The following is a 20,799-nucleotide window of genomic DNA, read 5'->3' as shown; positions in this document are numbered from 1 at the left end:
CTTCCCAGACTGCTCTGTTTGCTGGGTGGCTCTTCCTGACTCCACGCTGCACTGGGGCGAGCTGTGTCAGAGGAGTCACCAGGCCCCTGTGATCCAGTTCCCAGAGACCTCCTGAACCCTTCCAACCGAGACAAGTGCCGATTGAGACAGTTGATTCGGAACTTTTGAACTGGGCTAATAGACTGAGGACTTTTCAGGCGGTGCCCTGGGTGTGCGATGGTAGGAAGGTTTGATTCTCCTTTTCCAACTGGGGCCAGAGGTGGGCAGGCGGGGTGACTTAATTGCTGATTTTTCCACACAGCTGAGACTTCAAGCCAGAGTAGAAGTTGCAATAGGATCGAACAGAAACCAGCTGAAAACAAGACAGAACCACTTTGCTCCACCACACCAGACAGGGCCCCAGTTTCTCAGGCCACAACACTGTACGGGCCCTCGATAAAACCCCAGGGGAAAAACCAAAGGGAGTAAACCATGGGGCGGAATCAGCGGAAAAACTCTGGTAACATGAATAACCAGAATAGATCAACCCCCCCAAGAAAAGATACGGCAGATGTGATTGAAGATCCCATTCATAAACAACTGGCTGAGATGTCAGAAGTTGAATTCAGAATTTGGTTTGCAGACAAGATTAATAAAATGGAATTAGGAATTCGAGTGCTCCAGTGGCACAATTGGTTAGCGCACGTGGTACTGACAAAGGAATTCGAGGAGAAATTCAAAAATTGTCTCAAGAATTTAACGAATTTAAAGACAAAACCACCAAAGACTTAGACACACTGAAACAAGAACTTACAGCCCTCAAAGATATGAAAAATATGGTAGAATCCCTCAGTAACAGAATGGAGCAAGCAGAAGAAAGGATTTCTGACATTGAAGATAAAGTCTTCGAACGTTCCCAATCTCTCAAAGAGGAAGAGAAATGGAGAGCAAAAATGGATCACTCACTCAGAGAACTCTCAGATAATTCGAAAAAAAACAACATAAGGGTTATAGGAATTTCGGAGAACGATGAAGTGGCTGCCAAGGGCACAGAGGCCCTTCTACATGAAATTATGAAAGAAAATTTTCCAGACATGCCCAGAGAATCTGAAATTCTGATAGCAGACAGCTTCAGAACCCCAGCACGATTCAATCTCAATAAGCCATCTCCCAGACATATCATAATTAGCTTCACTAAAGTTAACATGAAAGAGAAGATTCTCAAAGCAGCCCGGCGAAAGAAAACTATAACGTACAAAGGTAAGAATATTAGAATAACTGCATATCTCTCTGCTGAAACTTTTCAAGCAAGAAGAGGCTGGTCATCAACTTTTAATCTCCTAAAGCAAAAAACCTTTCAACCCAGGATCTTATATCCAGCTAAACTGAGTTTCATCTATGATGGAGAAATTAAATACTTCAATGACATTCATATGTTGAAAAAATTTGCCATAAGTAAACCAGCTCTTCAGGATGTTCTCAGACCTATCCTCCACAATGACCAACCCAATCCAATACCACAAAAGTAAACTCACTCAGAAACTTCGGATCAAACTCCAACTTCCACACTGGCAAAAGGATTAAAAATGTCCACTGGACCTTTGAAAAACTCGACACCCAAAATTCCACCAGACTTATCAATACTCTCCATCAATGTGAATGGCTTAAACTGTCCTCTAAAGAGGCATAGGTTAGCTGACTGGATACAAAAACTCAAGCCAGATATTTGTTGCATACAAGAGTCACATCTCAACTTAAAAGACAAATACAGACTCAGGGTGAAAGGATGGTCATCCATATTTCAGGCAAATGGTAATCAGAAAAAAGCAGGTGTTGCAATTTTATTTGCAGATACAGTAGGCTTTAAACCATCAAAAGTAAGGAAGGACAAGAATGGTCACTTCATATTTGTTAAGGGTAATACTCAATATGACGAGATCTCAATTATTAATATCTATGCACCCAACCAGAATGCACCTCAATTTATAAGAGAAACTGTAACAGACATGAGTAACTTGATTTCTTCCAGCTCCATAATCGTCGGAGATTTCAACACTCCCTTGGCAGTATTGGATCGATCCTCCAGAAAGAAGCTGAGCAAAGAAATCTTAGATTTCAACCTAACCATCCAATATTTAGATTTAGCAGACATCTACAGAACATTTCATCCCAACAAAACTGAATACACATACTTCTCATCAGCCCACGGAACGTACTCCAAAATTGATCACATTTTAGGTCACAAGTCTAACCTCAGTAAATTTAAAGGAATAGAAATTATTCCATGTATCTTCTCAGACCATCATGGAATAAAACTTGAATTGAGTAACAACAGGAATCTGCATACCCATACAAAACATGGAAGTTAAATAACCTTATGCTGAATGATAGCTGGGTCAGAGATGAGATTAAGAAAGAAATCACCAATTTTTTGGAACAAAACGACAATGAAGACACAAACTATCAGAACCTTTGGGACACTGCAAAGGCACTTCTAAGAGGGAAATTTATAGCACTGCAAGCCTTCCTCAAGAGAATGGAAAGAGAGGAAGTTAACAACTTAATGGGACATCTCACGCAACTGGAAAAGGAAGAACATTCCAACCCCAAACCCAGTAGAAGAAAAGAAATAACCAAAATTAGAGCAGAATTAAATGAAATTGAAAACAAAAGAATAATACAATATATCAATAAATCAAAAAGCTGGTTTTTTGAAAAGGTCAATAAAATAGATAAACCTCTGGCCAACCTAATCAGGAAAAAAAGAGTAAAATCTCTAATGTCATCAATCAGAAACAACAAAGACGAAATAACCACAGACTCATCAGAAATCCAAAAAATCCTTAATGAATATTACAAGAAACTTTATTCTCAGAAATATGAAAATCTGAAGGAAATAGACCGATACTTGGAAGCACGCCACCTTCCAAGACTTAACCAGAATCAATAGGAAATGTTGAATAGACCCATATCAAGTTCAGAAATAGCATCAACTATACAAAACCTCCCTAAAAAGAAAAGCCCGGGACCAGATGGTTTCACGTCAGAATTCTACCAAACCTTTAAAGAGGAATTAGTACCTATATGACTCAACCTGTTCCAAAATGTAGAAAAAGAAGGAAGACTACCCATCACGTTCTATGAAGCAAACATCACCCTGATCCCCAAACCAGGAAAAGACCCAACAAGAAAAGAAAATTATAGACCAATATCACTAATGAATATAGATGCAAAAATATTCAACAAGATCCTAACAAACAGAATCCAGCAACACATCAAACAAATTATACATCATGACCAAGTTGGTTTTATCCCAGGGTCTCAAGGCTGGTTCAATATACGTAAATCTATAAATGTAATTCAGCACATAAACAAATTAAAAAACAAAGACCATATGATTCTCTCAATTGATGCAGAAAAAGCTTTTGATAATATCCAGCATCCCTTCATGATCAGAACACTCAAGAAAATTGGTCTAGAAGGGACTTTTCTTAAACTGATAGAGGCTATCCACAGCAAACCCACAGCCAATATCATATTGAATGGAGTTAAATTGGAATCATTTCCACTCAGATCAGGAACCAGACAAGGCTGCCCATTGTCTCCATTGCTTTTCAACATTGTAATGGAAGTTTTAGCCACCGCAATTAGGGAAGAAAAGGCGATCAAGGGTATCCATATAGGGTCAGAAGAGATCAAACTCTCGCTCTTTGCAGATGATATGATTGTGTATCTGGAAAACACTAGGGACTCTACTACAAAACTCCTAGAAGTGATCAAGGAATACAGCAGCATCTCAGGTTACAAAATCAACATTCATAAATCGGTAGCCTTTATATACACCAACAACAGTCAAATTGAAAAAGCAGTTAAGGACTCTATCCCATTCACAGTGCCAAAGAAGATGAAATATTTGGGAATTTACCTAACAAAAGACGTGAAAGATCTCTATAAGGAGAACTATGAAACTCTAAGAAAAGAAATAGCTGAAAATATTAACAAATGGAAAAACATACCATGCTCATGGCTGGGAAGAATCAACATTATCAAAATGTCCATACTACCCAAAGCAATATATAATTTCAACCCACTCCCTATTAAAGCTCCACTGTCATATTTTAAAGATCTTGAAAAAACATTACTTCGTTTTATATGGAATCAGAAAAAACCTTGAATAGCCAAGACATTACTCAGAAATAAAAACAAAACAGGAGGAATCACACTACCAGACCTCAGACTTTACTACAAATCGATAGTGATCAAAACAGCATGGTATTGGCACAAAAACAGAGAAGTAAATATCTGGAACAGAATAGAGAACCAAGAGATGAATCCAGCTACTTACCGCTATTTGATTTTTGACAAGCCAATTAAAAACATTCAGTGGGGAAAAGATTCCCTATTTAACAAATGGTGCTGGGTGAACTGGCTGGCAACCTGCAGAAGACTGAAATTGGACCCACACCTTTCACCATTAACTAAGATAGACTCTCATTGGATTAAAGATTTAAACTTAAGACATGAAACTATAAAAATACTAGAGGAGAATGCAGGGAAAACCCTTGAAGAAATTGGTCTGGGTGAGTATTTCATGAGGAGAACCCCCCGGGCAATTGAAGCAGCTTCAAAAATACACTACTGGGACTTGATCAAACTAAAAAGCTTCTGCACAGCTAAGAACTCAGTAAGCAGAGCAAGCAGACAGCCCTCAGAATGGGAGAGGATATTTGCAGGGTATATCTCTGACAAAGGTTTAATAACCAGAATCCACAGAGAACTCAAACGCATCAGCAAGAAAAAAACAAGGGATCCCATCGCAGGCTGGGCAAGGGATTTGAAGAGAAACTTCTCTGAAGAAGACAGGCGCACGGCCTTCAGACATATGAAAAAATGCTCATCATCTTTAATCATCAGAGAAATGCTAATCAAAACTACTTTGAGATATCATCTAACTCCAATGAGACTAGCCTATATCACAAAATCTCAAGACCAGAGATGTTGGCATGGATGCGGAGAAAAGGGAACACTTCTGCACTGCTGGTGGGAATGCAAATTAATACATTCCTTTTGGAAAAATATATGGAGAACACTCAGAGATCTAAAAATAGATCTGCCATTCAATCCTGTAATTCCTCTGCTGGGCATATACCCAGAAGACCAAAAATCACAACATAACAAAGATATTTGTACCAGAATGTTTATTGCAGCCCAATTCATAATAGCTAAGTCATGGAAAAAGCCCAAGTGCCCATCGATCCACGAATGGATTAATAAATTGTGGTATATGTACACCATGGAATACTATGCATCCTTAAAGAAAGATGGAGACTTTACCTCTTTCGTGTTTACATGGATGGAGCTGGAACATATTCTTCTTAGTAAAGTATCCCAAGAATGGAAGAAAAAATACCCAATGTACACAGCCCTACTATGAAACTAATTTGGGACTCTCACATGAAAGCTATAACCCAGCTACAACTTAACAATAGGGGGGGGTGGGTAAAGGGAGGGGAATCTGTGGGATCACACCTGTGGTGCATATTACAGGGGTATTTGCAAAACTTGGTAAATGTAGAATGTAAATATTTTGGCACAGTAACTGAGATAACGCCGGAAAGGCTATGTTAACCACTGTGATAAAAATGTGTAAAAAAAAAAAAAAAAAAAAGAAAAAGGTTAAAATTAACATCAATATGGTATAATCATTTCAGTGTTAATATGCAGATGTATACACAGATTGATTTAAAAAGTGGCATATAAATTAACCATTCAAATAAAAAATTGTTATCTATTGAAGAATGAGTAGGAAAGCTAATTTTCCATTAAATATATCACTTACTTCTATTGTCACATTTAGAGGTCTCCTTTTAAAGAATGTAAAACAAGCAAAAAATTCCATTAAGTGATGTTGTTACATGAGCTATTATGTTTGTTAATTTTGATATCATAAGCCAAGTCTTTGCCTTTAGTTTATTACCATTGCACCAATCCATTTTGATTTAAAATTTTTAAGTAAATTTTTATTTACTTAAATTTTAAGTAAATGCAACTTTAACTATTTTGAATTTTGTTTACTAAATTTTAATAAATTTTCATTTACTTAAATGTAATATTTGTAATGTTATCCTAATTTAGTAATAAACACAATAAAAAGTAAAAACAATGAAAAAAAAAATTTACATAGCATCCAGGCATACTGACTTCCTTCTTTCCTCTTCATAGCTGAATTTGTTATTGCTTTTGCTGTAGTTGTTGCTGAATTTGGTTTTATCATATACCATAAGAACAAAAGAAAAGGAGAATCCATAAAATTTATTTATAACCACTTGGATATTTCCTGATAAAGTGGAAAGAGTTTGTGTGTTATAAAAAATAGATTCTTATTCTGGGTTTAGCATTTATTGGTTAAAAAAAATCACCTAACTTCTTGAATACCATTTTCCTCATCTCTTAAATGGGAATATCTTTGTTGAGGCCTCTCATTAGTTTGTTATGAAGATCAAATGAGATGAAAGATGTGAAAGCCTTGTGTAAGCATTCCATTTGGGCAAGGACATTTGTTTCTCTCTGAGCCCACAGAGAAGGGTCAGACCGATGACAGAAAATAAATTGAAAATGCAAAGGAGAAATGAAATAAATAATATAAGCAAGAATACTGGGGAAAAGTAAAAAGTTAATTATTTAAAAAGCAAAAGGACAGAAGAAAGAGGCACTTAAAGGAGGGGGTTAAAAGAATTTCTGGACTACTTGGAATTAGACATAATGTAGTTAATGTACACTTAGACCTTATTCCAACCTGAAGATAAGATTGACCAGCATTAAGTCAAGCCTCCCTTGTCTTTACCTTACTTCCCTTTAATCCCAGTATCACCTAGGCATAGTTTCTATCATCAACAACAATTTGCTTCACTGTGTCCACTAGAATTTGTAAGTTGTTCCTTTAACGTGACAAATGTCCTTTTCTTTCCTTCCATCTTCCAAGTTAGGCTACATTAGACTAGATAGGCTTATACTCAACAAAACATTCCTAAACAGAAAAAAGGGAATGATGATCTGTTCTTTGGGCCCTATCTCCAATCTCTTAGCAGCTTTCCTAACAGAACCCTCCATCAAGATTCTTTTGGTCCTCTGCTTTATTAACTGTGTGATAGAAAACATATTGATTTGAAGTTAAAGGCCTTGATTCAAATCCCATGTCTTACCTGTAATATCTGTGTGGCCTTTCAATAAATCATTTTCACCCAAGCCTCAGTTTTCTCATCCAATGAGGGTGATACTTATTTCACAGGATCAAGCAAACTAATGGATATTTGAACCCCTATCAAAGGATTTGCTTGATATATGACAGATGCTCAGTTAAGAAAAAAAGAATGCATTATAGATTCATATGTCCACAAAACCTTTAGAAAGCATCTTTTCCAACCACCCTGATGTTATATACAGAAAACTGAGACCAGAGAAGTACAAGGGTTTGCTCAAAGTTAGGCAGCTGGTTACTAGTAAAGCCAGAATATGAACCCATGATTTTTAAAGGCTTTCTTATATTTAGATATAGAGTGAAAAATAATTCAGGTGTTTACTTTTGGTTAGTTAGCAATTATTGGCTTGCTCTAGGCCAATATAGTCTCAAAATATTAAAACAAACATAGCTGTTTTTAAGTGTTTGAATCTCCCATCTATGTAGTCCTCAGATCCATTACCTCAATAAACCCCTCCACAATCTCTGAAACAGAAGATGAGCAAAATGTTTTGACAGGAAAATGAGCTATTCTTCATGCCTCTAAGATTGGCCCTGAAACAGCCACTGTGGTCCCAGCCATTTTGGTGAGAGAAACAAAAGGAGCCTATTGTTTCCTTTAACTTCCCTGCACACCCAAACTTCCTCTAACTTCTCATCAGCAACTGGCTTTCTGTCCTAGTGCCTAGGATTACGCTAAACCCAGCTGAATAAAGGGTTTTATTTTTTGCACAGGATAGCATGTGAGATAGGATTCGAAAAGAAAGAAAAGAAAGCTTACCTTTGCTAGAGAAAACCCTTCCATATTCATGTCAGAGGCTCATTGATGCTGAACTGTAGACCCCAGCTTGGCCTGCCAGCCCTGATCAGTCAGTATATTGGATTACAGGGCCTTTCTCATAAATTAAGCCGGGAATCCAATTTGAGGAGGATGGTAGTGTGGGGGTGGGGGTGATTAATGAGGTGAGTGAGTGGGGTGAGGGGAAGTGCCTTCTTTTCCAGAAACTGAACTACTGGAATGTCCTATTCCTTCCAGGATCTGGTTTGGTACAAAACCCGGATGGTTCTTTGACCTTATCCGGGTATTTTCCAAATCCTGGTTAGGATCTGAGGAGGAATTACAAGGAGGTGGGTTTCACTCCTGTTATCACAGCTTGCTAGTTGGTCTTTGCTAAGATCCGGAGAATAATGTATTGTCAGGATGGCCAGCCAAAGCTCACAGGCATATTCCAACAGCCCCATTTAAGAAATGGGGCTGTTTGCAAGAGTTACTAGAAGTAGGAAAAGCCTCCTTCCCCACCAACTCTTTCCCTTTTTGCTCTGAAGCACAGTTATCATCCCTGCTTATTTTTTTTTTTTTGAGGTCATATCTGCTCCGTGATAGATAAAAATAACGAAGAGTTTTTTTTCTGTTTTTTTTCTACATGCTAACCTGGCCTCATGTTAACCACTTTACATACATTCTCTCATTTAAGTCTAACAGTTTTCCTCTGAGATGGGTACTCTAATTCCACAGAGTGTCCCAAAAGCCACCCCGAAAGTCTCCATACATAAGGAAAATGGAAAACTATAACTAAATGAACCTTTATTTACAAAATATCATTACAAAATTTTACAAAACATGTCAGCCACCTCTTTGTAAAAATTTGTAATGTATATTGTGCAAATAAAAGTTCATTCAGCTAAAATCCCCCATTTTCCCTATGTATGGAGATTTTAGGGGTTACTTTTAGAGCAACCTGCATTTTATAACTGAGGACAACAAGCTCTGAGGGAGAGGTAAGTTGTTTAAGGTCACATACTTAGGAAGATAGGAAAGAATTTTACTGGATCTGTCTAGACTTTTAGCCACAAAACTACCACACTGTTGTGCTTAGGAGAGAAACCAGAAAGTCGGTTTGAGGTAGAGGATGAGACTTCAAAATTATTTACTGCCTACTGTCTACCAGTCAATGATATACTTTTTAAAATATAAAATAGCTCTGCCTCTGTATTTTCTAGCAGATGCTAGTGTAAAACTTTGGGAATGTATTAAACTTTTTTATCCGAAGAAACAGGATGCATCTAGAAGATGGTCTATATTAACATAGGTCAATGGCCTAAAATTCAAAAATCAAGGAAGACTCAAAGGAATTGGAAATACATAAAAAAATAAAAAGGAAAAATGGGCCCTAAAATTCCAGGGATAAATTGTCATCTGGATTTTCCTGAAGCCAAAGGCCATCCTTGTTCCTGCTGAAAAGAGAGTCTAATGAAAAGTCACTGGCCTGAGTCAAGTGACGAAGGTTCCAGCCCCATTTGCTCCGGCAGTAATTTGCTATGTGGCCTTGGCTCAGGCCCTTCCCTTCTCTGGGCCTCTCCTTGATTTGTAAATGAGGGTTTTAAATTAGATATGATAATTCCTAGTTCTGTAAATTTACATATCTAGAATTTTGTGAATAAAGTGCATTCTACCAATTAAGAGTAAATGAGAAAGCAGTTTTAAAGACACAAAGTATAAGGAAGTAATGGTTGGGGAGTAATTTATGGTGACAAGGCTGAGAAAGCTATGGCTTTTGGAAAAAGACTACATCAACCCACCAGACACAGGTATAGGAAGAAAACAGGTATAATGGAAGTTCTACCACCTGGTATTCTTACTTTATGATGAGTAGATCTTGACTAGAAGCAGATGCTGTTCTCCAGGCAGGCTCTAGACATTTTTCTCTCCTGATTTAAAACGTCTGGAGTGAAGTCCAGGTAAGAGAACTTTTAGAAGACTAAGTTGATAGGGCAAAGTATAGGTCATAAACCATGAGAGGTTCTTGAGGGTGCCTCAATACGTAGGAGCTATCCCATGGACTGCAACCCAGGCCAAGTCTAATGAAAACACCAGTAAGGAGAAGGGAGGAGCCACCAGTCTGGGCTCCCTCAGAAATTCTTGGAAGCTAGATCAGGGCAGAGCAACTCCTGGGGATATATGCCTGGCACAGATGTGAACCTTGAAGCTATAGGAGGAAGGTAGGAACCAAACCCATTAAGTTGGGATCCAAGTCCAGGCTCTAAGTGTTTTATGAGAGGGAGGGGAAAGGATAAGGCCTCTGCTCTGACTCATGAAAGACAACAAGAAACAGGTCATTAGAGACATACTTGAGTCAACAGAGTGAAGACTGTAGGCCAGCTAGGGAAGGCTTCCAGGCTTGTATTATTCATTCACCAGTTTTCACTGAAAATACACACAGTACACAACTCTTTATCAAATCTTGGGCACATTTCTGGTGCTTTCTCTTAGGGATCACCTGTAAAAAATTTTAGAGTTGATGTCTACAGGCCAAGGATTGGCAATATTTTTTTTTTCCTGTAAATGGCCAATTAGGAAATATTTTATTTGCAGAACATAGAGTTTCTGTCTGTTATAACTACTCAAATTTGCCATTCTAACTTGTAGGGTCTATCTATAAAAAAATAACTTGCAAAAAAAAACAAGAAGCAGTACTAATTATATATATTTTTTGCAATGTACATATTTGCAGTATAGCATCATTACTGAGAACAAGGAAATTGGAATCATACCCCCTGCATTGAAATCCTGACTCTGCCATTTCCTGATTCTGTAACTAAGTAATTTAATCCTTCCAAATCTTAGTTTTCACCTATGTAAAATGGGAATAATAGAACTTCCTATTCCATAAGAATGTTATTAAGACATTAAGTTATACACATTAACTATTTACCACAGTCACTGGCACATGGTAAAGGTAACAAGAGTGTTATCATTTTTTTTTAATTTTTAATGCAAAAATCTAAACTGTTATTATCTCGTTCTTACAAGTCAAGTTGTATTAACTCATAGCAAAGAATAATGTTTCCTGAGTCCTGGCTTTACTTTCTAGTTATGCTACGAAAGAGTAGATAGTGATCTTGAACAAGTCATTTTACCTTTCAGTGACTCAATTTCCTCACTTGTAACATAGAAAAGATTGTCTAAGTTTGTCGTTTTCAAAATTAATTTTGGCAATAAAACCCCTTCCCTAAACAGAATCTTAGTAAACACCTACAATCCTTACCTATGGTGTCTAAAAATAGAGCTATTCTAGATAAGGCTGGGAAGAACATAGGAAATAGGCATAGCCAAGGGGACCCAGGGCACTGTGAACTGGGCATGTTTGCCCTTCCAGTCAGTGATTAGCCCTGGAGGATCAATAAGGATCCTTTAGGACACTAAAAATAGGTTTGGGAAGCACAAGACCAGAAGGTCCTTCATGAAGCTTCAAGTCTTAAGTTCTCTCACTAATCCATCCTTTAATTTATTCATTTATTCAATCAATATTTCCAGATTGCCAATGTGTTCACCATCACAAGAGCCTGATCCTATGTTGGCTAAAAGGATGAGAGAATCCCAGGGACTTCATATTAGGTACAAGATTGTCTAATGTGAGAGCATGAGGTTTGTAGTTAGAAAGAATAGGGTTTATATCTTGGCTGGTTCCTTCTGAGCTATGTGACCTTAGGCAAGTCACTTAACCTTTCAAGCCTCTGGTTCTTCATCTATAAAATAGAAACAATAATACTTTTATGGTTGGAATATTGTGAGGTTTAAATAAACTGACATTTTTGTGAGCCCTTAGCAGAGTTCTCAGCATGGTGAGAAGTCTCCATACGTGTTCTTTTCCTTCCTATCTTCCCTATAGTAAAATTTCATGGTAGTGTCAGGTACCTGATGAAAATAAAAGGCCAGAGAAAGTGCCTTGGCATAGAAAATCTAAATTATTTACCTAAGGACCTTCTTATGAGCTAGCCCTTATTGTCTTTTAAAAATAAGGCCTCTGGGAAAAGGTGGAAGGGTGCAAGGAAGAAAAAGATATCTCCCCAAACCCACACTTCTAAAGCCACATGCCTCCCTTTTCACTCCCACCACTACTTCTGACCAGTAGACTCCATCATGCTTTGAAAAGGGTTACTCTGTTGCTGTGATGTGTGACTGTCCCAGGCTCACTCTGAGGACACTATTTAGTTCTTGAACTCTTTTGTTTTGTTTTGTTTTGTTTTTGAAACTTTCAGCTCATGAACAATGTTAGTTTATTTATTTAAGCCATCTTCTGTCATAAGCAAAAGGATGGAAGACTGGTAATCATTCGATAAAAGAAGGTGAGCATAAAGTCCCATATACTTTCTCTGGTCCATGTGCAGAGTAGTGGTCCAAATTGATGCTGCGGTCCCCAATGCCTGGGTAGTGGTCTAGGCTCTCTTCATTCATCTTCATAGAATGTTAGAAGTGGATTCATATGAGGGTTGTGGAATAGAGTATGGTTACCATCTCCCCAGGGAAAGGGCTTGGTCTTGATGTGAAGATGGGGGTAGGAGATGAACTTGGGTCTCTCGTGTTCTCCCAGGTGCAATTTTAAGAAGACATTCAGCATGCTCACTACCCTGGAAAGTGCAACAAAGAAGGTGAGGGTCATCTACATGTGACCTGAGCCTCCATGCTGTGGGTACCACTCAATATAGCTTACCCCAGCTGTAGGCAAGACTGACCCAACAGCCTAGAAAGCCAGGACACAGCTACGGTCACTGCCATTTTCAACCTGGACTACTGCCTGAACTCTGGTTCTTGAACTGCATTTTCTGTCTTCTCCAGTCCTCTAGATAGTAGGTTTCAAACTTGAACAAGCACTTCAATCACTTGGATGGTTTATTAAGACACTGAGTTGTCACTTCCTCAAATCTTGGGTGATGTCCAGGAATATGTATTATCTGACAAGTTCCAAGGTGGTGCTGATGCTGCTGGGCTGTGAACCACACTTTGAGGAACACTGCTATAAGAGACTGTTGCCCTACCAGCTCACTTGATCTTTGATCTCCTAGCATCCATTCTTTGGACCTAGGTCAAAAAACATATTTTCTTCACTCTCCTGGTACCTCATTCATGTGGAGTCACCCTGATAGTCCTCCCCAACATCTTTGCCCCAGACCCTTCCTGCCTTCCTGAATGAAGCTCACTCTTCCTTCTCTGTTCAGTGAATATGTCTTCTTCAGCTACCTTCCTGAAGCAGGTCTATAAATGTCATCAGTTTCTCCTTCCAACTGTCCTCTACTTTCTCATTTGGCTTCCCTAAGTAAGGGACAAGAGAAATGGACAAGTATTCATTCAATGTTGGCTCTGCCTCTCCCTAAAATGTGGAATCTTGGGTTCACTGAGCCTGAGGTTTGTCATCTGTAAAACCAGGGTATAAAATTAAAATGGAATAATATCTGGATAAAGGCCTAATGCAGCACCTGTCATGTGCTAAGTGATCAGTAAATGTTAACCTTATTTTTTTTCATACTCTGCCTTCCTCATACCTGCCTATCTCCACCCACACAACTAAAGAGCTCACAGAATTTAAGAAGGATAGAATAATACATGGATAAAGGATTTCAATCGTATCAAGGACAGGATAAGTGAGGGAATAAGATTTATATAAATTGTACAACATTTCAGAGGATAGAGAATTATTAGCTATAGTGGGTATCATAATGGTTTTCATGAATGACTAAATGTCTTCATTACTATTCTATCTCCCATTTCCCAAACTAGAAACTTGAATATCACCTGCGATTGCTCTCCTCTGTCTCAGTGCTATACTCATTTCATAGGCAGATACTGTCATATTTATATTCTAAATATCTTTCAAAATCACACACTTCTCTCTATCTCCACTGCCGTGACCTTGTTCTAAGAAACCATCACCTTTCTTTTTTTTTCTTCACAAAGAAAATTAGAATATATTTTAAACTCAATTAAAATAAAATAAAAATGTGTAGGATTTAGAAAAATCCAGGCTTTATATAAGTTTATACCTTAAAAGCATAAACCAAAGAGCAAATCAAAGATGTTTGGAGAAAACTTAGAAATCCAAAAATAGATCTGCCATTCAATCCTGTAATTCCTCTACTAGGTATATACCAAGAAGACCAAAAATCACATTATAACAAAGATATTTGCACCAGAATGTTTATTGCAGCCCAATTCACAATTGCTAAGTCATGGAAAAAGCTCAAGTGCCCATCGATCCATGAATGGATTAATAAATTGTGGTATATGTACACCATGGAATATTATGCAGCCTTTAAGAAAGATGGAGACTTTACCTCTTTCATGTTTACATGGATGGAGCTGGAACATATTCTTCTCAATAAAGTATCTCAAGAATGGGAGAAAACGTATCCAATGTACTCAGCCCTACTATGAAACTAATTTATGGCTTTCATATGAAAGCTATAACCTAGTTATAACCTAAGAATATGGGGAACGGGGAGAGGGAGGGGAGGGAGGGGGAGAATGGGCACCTGTAGTGCATCTTACAAGGGTACATGTGAAACTTAGTAAATGTAGAATATAGTTGTCTTTTGTGATGAAAATGTGTCAAACTGTTTATAAAACTGGTGTATGGTGCCCCATGATCACATTAATATACACAGCTATGATTTAATATTAAAAAAAAGAATTAATAATAAAAATAAATAAAAAAGTCAACAAAATATAAAATGGACAAACAAGAAAACAACTGAAACCAAAGACTGGTTCCTTGAAAATATCAATATATAACTGATAAATCTATAACTTAATTGATCAAGGAAAAATACAAAAGAAGAAAACACAAGTTACCAATATCAATAATGAGAGAGAAAACCTAACTATAGATCTTTTAGACAATAAAATGATAATGAATATTAGACCATCATCTCTTAATTGGAACACTGTAATAGCAATAGTCTTCTTATGATTCTTTATGACTATATATATTTTTTTTAATGGTTGGGGATTCATTGACGGTACAAAGAACCAGGTTACATTTATTGCATTTGTTAGGTAAAGTCCCTCTTATAATTGTGTCCCACTCCAAAAGGTGTATAACAGACCATGATCCCCCACCCCTGCCCTCTTTCCCTCTCTCTGCTCTTCCCTTCCCCCACCCCTCCCACCTTCCCTCTCTGTGCTTTCTCCTTCCCTCACTCCTCCCATGTACTACTTCATTAATTGTCCTCATATCAGAAGGGAGTACATAGGTTTCTTGCTTCTCCATTCTTGTGATGCTTTACTAAGAATAATGTGTTCCACTTTCATCCAGGATGTAAAATCTCCATCTTTTTTAATGGCTGAATAATATTCCATGGTATACATATACCACAGCATGTTAATCCATTTATGGGTTGGTGGGCATTTAAGCTGTTTCCACATTTTGTCAATTGTAAGTTGAGCTGCAATAAACAAGTCTAGTGCAGGTGTCCTTACGGTAAAAGGAGTTTTTTCAATCTGGGTAGATCCCCAGTAATGGAATTGCAGGAACAAATGGGACATTTAGCTTGAGTTCTTTGAGGGTCCTCCATATTTCCTTTCAGAAAGGTTGTATTAGTTTGTAGTCCCACCAGCAGTGTAAAAGTATTCCCTTCTCTCTGCATCCATGCCAGCATCTGAAGTTTTGAGATTTGTGATGTGGGCTATTCTCACAGGGGTTAGATGATATCTCAGGGTGGTTTTGATTTGCATTTCTCTGATGATTAGGGATGATGAGCATTTTTTCATATGTTTGTTAGCCCTTGTCTGTCTTCTTTAGAGAAGATTCTATTCATCTCTCTTGCTCACTGATATAAAGGATTGTTGGGTCTTTTTATGTTAATTAATTAGAGTTTTCTTTAGATTCTAGTTATCAACATTTTGTCCAATTCAAAATACGCAAATACTATTTCTCATTGTGTAGGTTGTCTATTTGCTTTGGTTGTTGTCTCCTTAGCTGTACAGAAGCTTTTCAGTTTAATTAAGTCCCATTTGTTTATTTTTGTTGTTGTTGCAATTGCCTTGGAAGTCTTCTTCATAAAGTCTTTCCCCAGGTGGATGTTGTCAAGTGTTTTTCCTATGCTTTGTTTGAGGTTTTTTATCATCATTTCATGCATTAAATTTAGGTCTTTTATCCATCTTGAACAAATCTTTGTGAGTGGAGAAAGGTGCAGGTCCAGTTTCAGTCTTTTACATGTACGTATCCAGTTCTCCTGGCACCATTTATTGAATAGAGATTCTTTCTCCCAGTGTATGTTCTTGTTTGGTTTATTGAAGATTAAGAGGCTGTAAGATGTTAGTTTCATTTCCCTGTTTTCTATTTATTTATTTATTTTATTAAATCATAGCTGTGTACATATGTCTGTCTCTATTTTTGTGCCAGTACCATGCTGTTTCGACCACTATGGCTTTGTTGTACAGCCTAAAGTCTGGTATGCTGATGCCCCTGGTTTTGATTTTTATTACTAAGAACTGCCTCAGATATATGGCTTTTTTTCTGCTTTCATAATAAATGAAGAATTATTTTGCCAACTTTTGAAAGTACGATATTGGTATTTTAATAGGGATGGCATTGAATCTGTAGATTGCTTTGGAAAGTACAGACATTTTCACAATGTTGATTCTTCCCAGCCATGGGCATGGTGTGCTCTTCCATTTGTTAATATCTTCTGCTATTTCTTTTCTTAATGTTTCATAATTTTACTTATAAAGTTCCTTCACCTCTTTTGTTAGGTATATTCGTAAGCATTTCATTTTCTTTGAAAATATGGTGAATCAGGGAGTTGTGTCCTTGATTAGTTTCTTATTTTGGATGTTATTGGTGTATACAAAGGCTACTGACTTGCGGAAAATGATTGTATGTCCTGAGACATTACTGCATTTTTTGATGACTTCCAGGAGTCTTGTGGTTGAATCTTTGAGGTTCTCTAAGTATAAGACCATATTGTCAGCAAATAGGGAGAGTTTGACCTTCTCTGCTCCCATTTGTATGCCCTTTATTTCCTTCTCCTGCTTGATTGTATTGGCTACAACTTTCAGCACTATGTTGAATAGTAGTGGCTATAGAGGACATCCTTGTCTGGTTCCAGTTCTAAGTGGAAAAGCTTTCAGTGTTAATCCATTCAGTAAATTATTATCTGTGGGTTTGTCATAGATAGCTTCAATCAGTTTAAGAAATTAGAAAAGGATGCTAAATTTTATCAAATGCTTTTTCTGCATCTATTGAGAGGAACATATGGTCTTAGTTTTTGCTTCTGTTGATATGGGGAATAACGTTAATGGACTTGCATGTGTTAAACCAGACTTGCATCCCTGAGATGAAACCTACCAGATCTTGATGTATGACTTTTTTGATGATAAGCTGTAATCTGTTGGCTAGAATTTTGTTGAGAATTTTTACATCTATATTCATTAGTGACATTGGTCAGAAGTTGTCCTTTATAGTTGGGCCTTTTCCTGGCTTTGGTGAAGGGTAATATTGCTTTGTAGATCATGTTGGGAAAGATTCCTTCCTCCTTAACTTTTTTGGAGTAATTTCTGCAGTATAGGAATAAGCTCTTCTTTGAAGGTTTGATAGAATTCTGGTATGAAGCCATCCAGACCAGGGCAATTTTTTGTCGGGAGATTTTTGTATTGTTTCTTTAATCTCAGTGCTTGAAATTGGTCTGTTTAGGAGATCAGTTTCTTCCTGGCTAAGTCTAGAGAGCGAGTGTGATTACAAATATTGATCAATTTCCTTCACATTGTCAAATTTCTGGGTATATAGTTCCTTGTAGTATTCAGAGATAATCTCTTATATCTCTGTGGCATCTGCTGTTATGTCTCCTTTACCATTTCTGATTGAGATTACAAGTGATGTTCCTTTTTTGTTTCTAGTTATTCTGTCCAAAGGTTTATCTATTCTATTTATTTTTTTTTTGAAAAACCAACTCCTTGTTTCATTAATTTTCAGAATGATTCTTTGTTTTCATTTTCATTAATCTCAGATTTAAGTTTGGATATTTCTTTTCTTCTACTGGGTTTAGGCTTAGATTGTTCTTATTTTTCCAATTCCATAAGATGGCTTGCAAGTTTGTTGATGTGTTCTCTTTCTGTTTTTCAGATGTAGGCATCTAAAATGATAAATTTTTCTCTCAGGACAGTTTTTGCTGTATCCCACAGGTTTTGGTAGCTTGTATATTCATTGTTTTTATGCTTAAGGACGTTAATGATTTCTTCTTTTATCTCTTCCTGCACCAAACTGTCATTCAGTATAAAGTTGTTTAATTTGCATGCCTTTGTGTGGGGTTGAACATTTGGTTGGAGTTTAGTTCCACTTTTAATGTCTTGTGGTCTGAGAAGATACAAAGTAAAATTTCAATTCTTTTGATTCTGTTCAGGTTTGTTTCATGTTCTAGGATATGATCAATTTTGGAGGATGTTATATGGACCAATGAGAATAGTGTATATTATTTAGCCTTGGGATGGAGTGTTCTATATACATCTATCAAGCACAGTTGTTCTAGGGTCTCATTTAAGACCCTCATATATTTTTTAAATTTCTGTTTAGAAGATCTGTCCAGCTCTGTAAGAGGAGTGTGAAAGTCCCTGTTATTATGGTGTTATAGGATATCATACTGTTCAGACTCATTAAAATCTGTTTCAGGAATCTGGGAGCATTTAAGTTGTGTGTATAAATATTTAGAATTGAAATGTCTTCTTGTTTTATTTTTCCCTTGACCAACATGAAGTGTCCATCCTTGTCTTTTTTGACTTTAGATGTTTTAAATATACTTTTATCTGAAAATAAGATCACAGCTCCTCTTTTTTTCTGAATTCTACATTCCTGAAAAATTGTCTTCGAACCCTTAACTCTGAGTTTTAATTTGTCCTTTGAGGCTAAGCATATTTTCTGCAGACAGAAATTGGATGTTTTTTTTTTTTTTTCCCCAATCAACCAGTCTATGCCTCTTCAGTTAGCAATTCAAGCTATTAACATTGATTGAGAGAACTGATAAGTGTGGTAGCGTTGTATTCATCTTATTTTTGTGAAAGCCCATTGCTTAGTTTTATCTTTTGCTCATTGTGGAAGTTAGGTTCTGGTCTTTAATATCTAGGTGCTTACTTTGCTGATGGTCCATTGTGATGGTCAATGTTTAAAATAGGTTGAAGAATTTTCTTTTTTTTTTTTTCTTTTTTTTTTTTATTAAATCATAAGTGTATACAATGATATGATTATGGGGCATCATACACTCACTTCATAAACCATTTGACACATTTTTATCCCAGTGGTTAACATAGCCTTTCCGGCGTTATCTCAGTTACTGTGCCAAAACATTTATATTCTACATTTACCAAGTTTCGCAAATACCCCTGTAATATGCACCACAGGTGTGATCCCACCGATTCCCCTCCCTCTACCCACCCCCCCTTTCCCACTTCCCCCTATTGTTAAGTTGTAGCTGGGTTATAGCTTTCATGTGAGAGTCCCAAATTAGTTTCATAGTAGGGCTGTGTACATTGGGTATTTTTTCTTCCATTCTTGGGATACTTTACTAAGAAGAATATGTTCCAGCTCCATCCATGTAAACATGAAAGAGGTAAAGTCTCCATCTTTCTTTAAGGCTGCATAGTATTCCATGGTATACATATACCACAATTTATTAATCCATTCATGGATCGATGGGCACTTCGGCTTTTTCCATGACTTAGCAATTATGAATAGGGCTGCAATAAACATTCTGGTACAAATATCTTTGTTATGTTGTGATTTTTGGTCTTCTGGGTATATGCCCAGCAGAGGAATTACAGGATTGAATGGCAGATCTATTTTTAGATCTCTGAGTGTTCTCCATATATCCCTCCAAAAGGAATGTATTAATTTGCATTCCCACCAGCAGTGCAGAAGTGTTCCCTTTTCTCCGCATCCACGCCAACATCTCTGGTCTTGAGATTTTGTGATATAGGCTAGTCTCATTGGAGTTAGATGATATCTCAAAGTAGTTTTGATTTGCATTTCTCTGATGATTAAAGATGATGAGCATTTTTTCATATGTCTGGAGGCCGTGCGCCTGTCTTCTTCAGAGAAGTTTCTCTTCAAATCCCTTGCCCAGCCTGTGATGGGATCCCTTGTTTTTTTCTTGCTGATGCGTTTGAGTTCTCTGTGGATTCTGGTTATTAAACCTTTGTCAGAGTTATACCCTGCAAATATCTTCTCCCATTCTGAGGGCTGTCTGCTTGCTCTGCTTACTGTGTTCTTAGCTGTGCAGAAGCTTTTTAGTTTGATCAAGTCCCAGTAGTGTATTTTTGAAGCTGCTTCAATTGCCCGGGGGGTTCTCCTCATGAAATACTCACCCAGACCAATTTCTTCAAGGGTTTTCCCTGCATTCTCCTCTAGTATTTTTATAGTTTCATGTCTTAAGTTTAAATCTTTAATCCAATGAGAGTCTATCTTAGTTAATGGTGAAAGGTGTGGGTCCAATTTCGGTCTTCTGCAGGTTGCCAGCCAGTTCACCCAGCACCATTTGTTAAATAGGGAATCTTTTCCCCACTGAATGTTTTTAATTGGCTTGTCAAAAATCAAATAGCGGTAAGTAGCTGGATTCATCTCTTGGTTCTCTATTCTATTCCAGATATCTACTTCTCTGTTTTTGTGCCAATACCATGCTGTTTTGATCACTATCGATTTGTAGTAAAGTCTGAGGTCTGGTAGTGTGATTCCTCCTTGAAGAATTTTCTATAGAGCTGGTGTTGTTGTGGCAAATTTCCTCAATGTTTGCATATCAGTAAGAGATTTGATTTCTCCATC

General features: G+C 37.2%; 1 protein-coding gene and 1 pseudogene across 11 annotated transcripts in view; both read right to left on the bottom strand.

Moving 5' to 3' along the window:
• Positions 1–10,066, bottom strand: part of HEPH (hephaestin) — a 142,216-nt gene extending 132,150 nt beyond the window's left edge. For 4 of the 11 annotated variants that reach the window (XM_053580050.1, XM_053580051.1, XM_053580058.1 and 1 more), the window contains exon 1: positions 7,998–8,232. The gene's annotated coding sequence lies outside the window, so the exon portion shown is untranslated. Of the gene's footprint in view, positions 1–7,997; positions 8,233–9,856 lie in introns of those variants that run through there. The other 7 variants (XM_053580049.1, XM_053580052.1, XM_053580056.1 and 4 more) reach the window with 2 other exon arrangements.
• Positions 10,067–12,444: 2,378 nt separating this feature from the next.
• Positions 12,445–12,773, bottom strand: LOC128576672 (cytochrome c oxidase subunit 6A1, mitochondrial-like; annotated as a pseudogene).
• Positions 12,774–20,799: the final 8,026 nt, after the last annotated feature.

Source organism: Nycticebus coucang, chromosome X (assembly GCF_027406575.1).
Source record: "Nycticebus coucang isolate mNycCou1 chromosome X, mNycCou1.pri, whole genome shotgun sequence".
NCBI lineage: Eukaryota > Metazoa > Chordata > Mammalia > Primates > Lorisidae > Nycticebus > Nycticebus coucang.
This window is presented reverse-complemented; position numbering and strand designations above follow the sequence as displayed.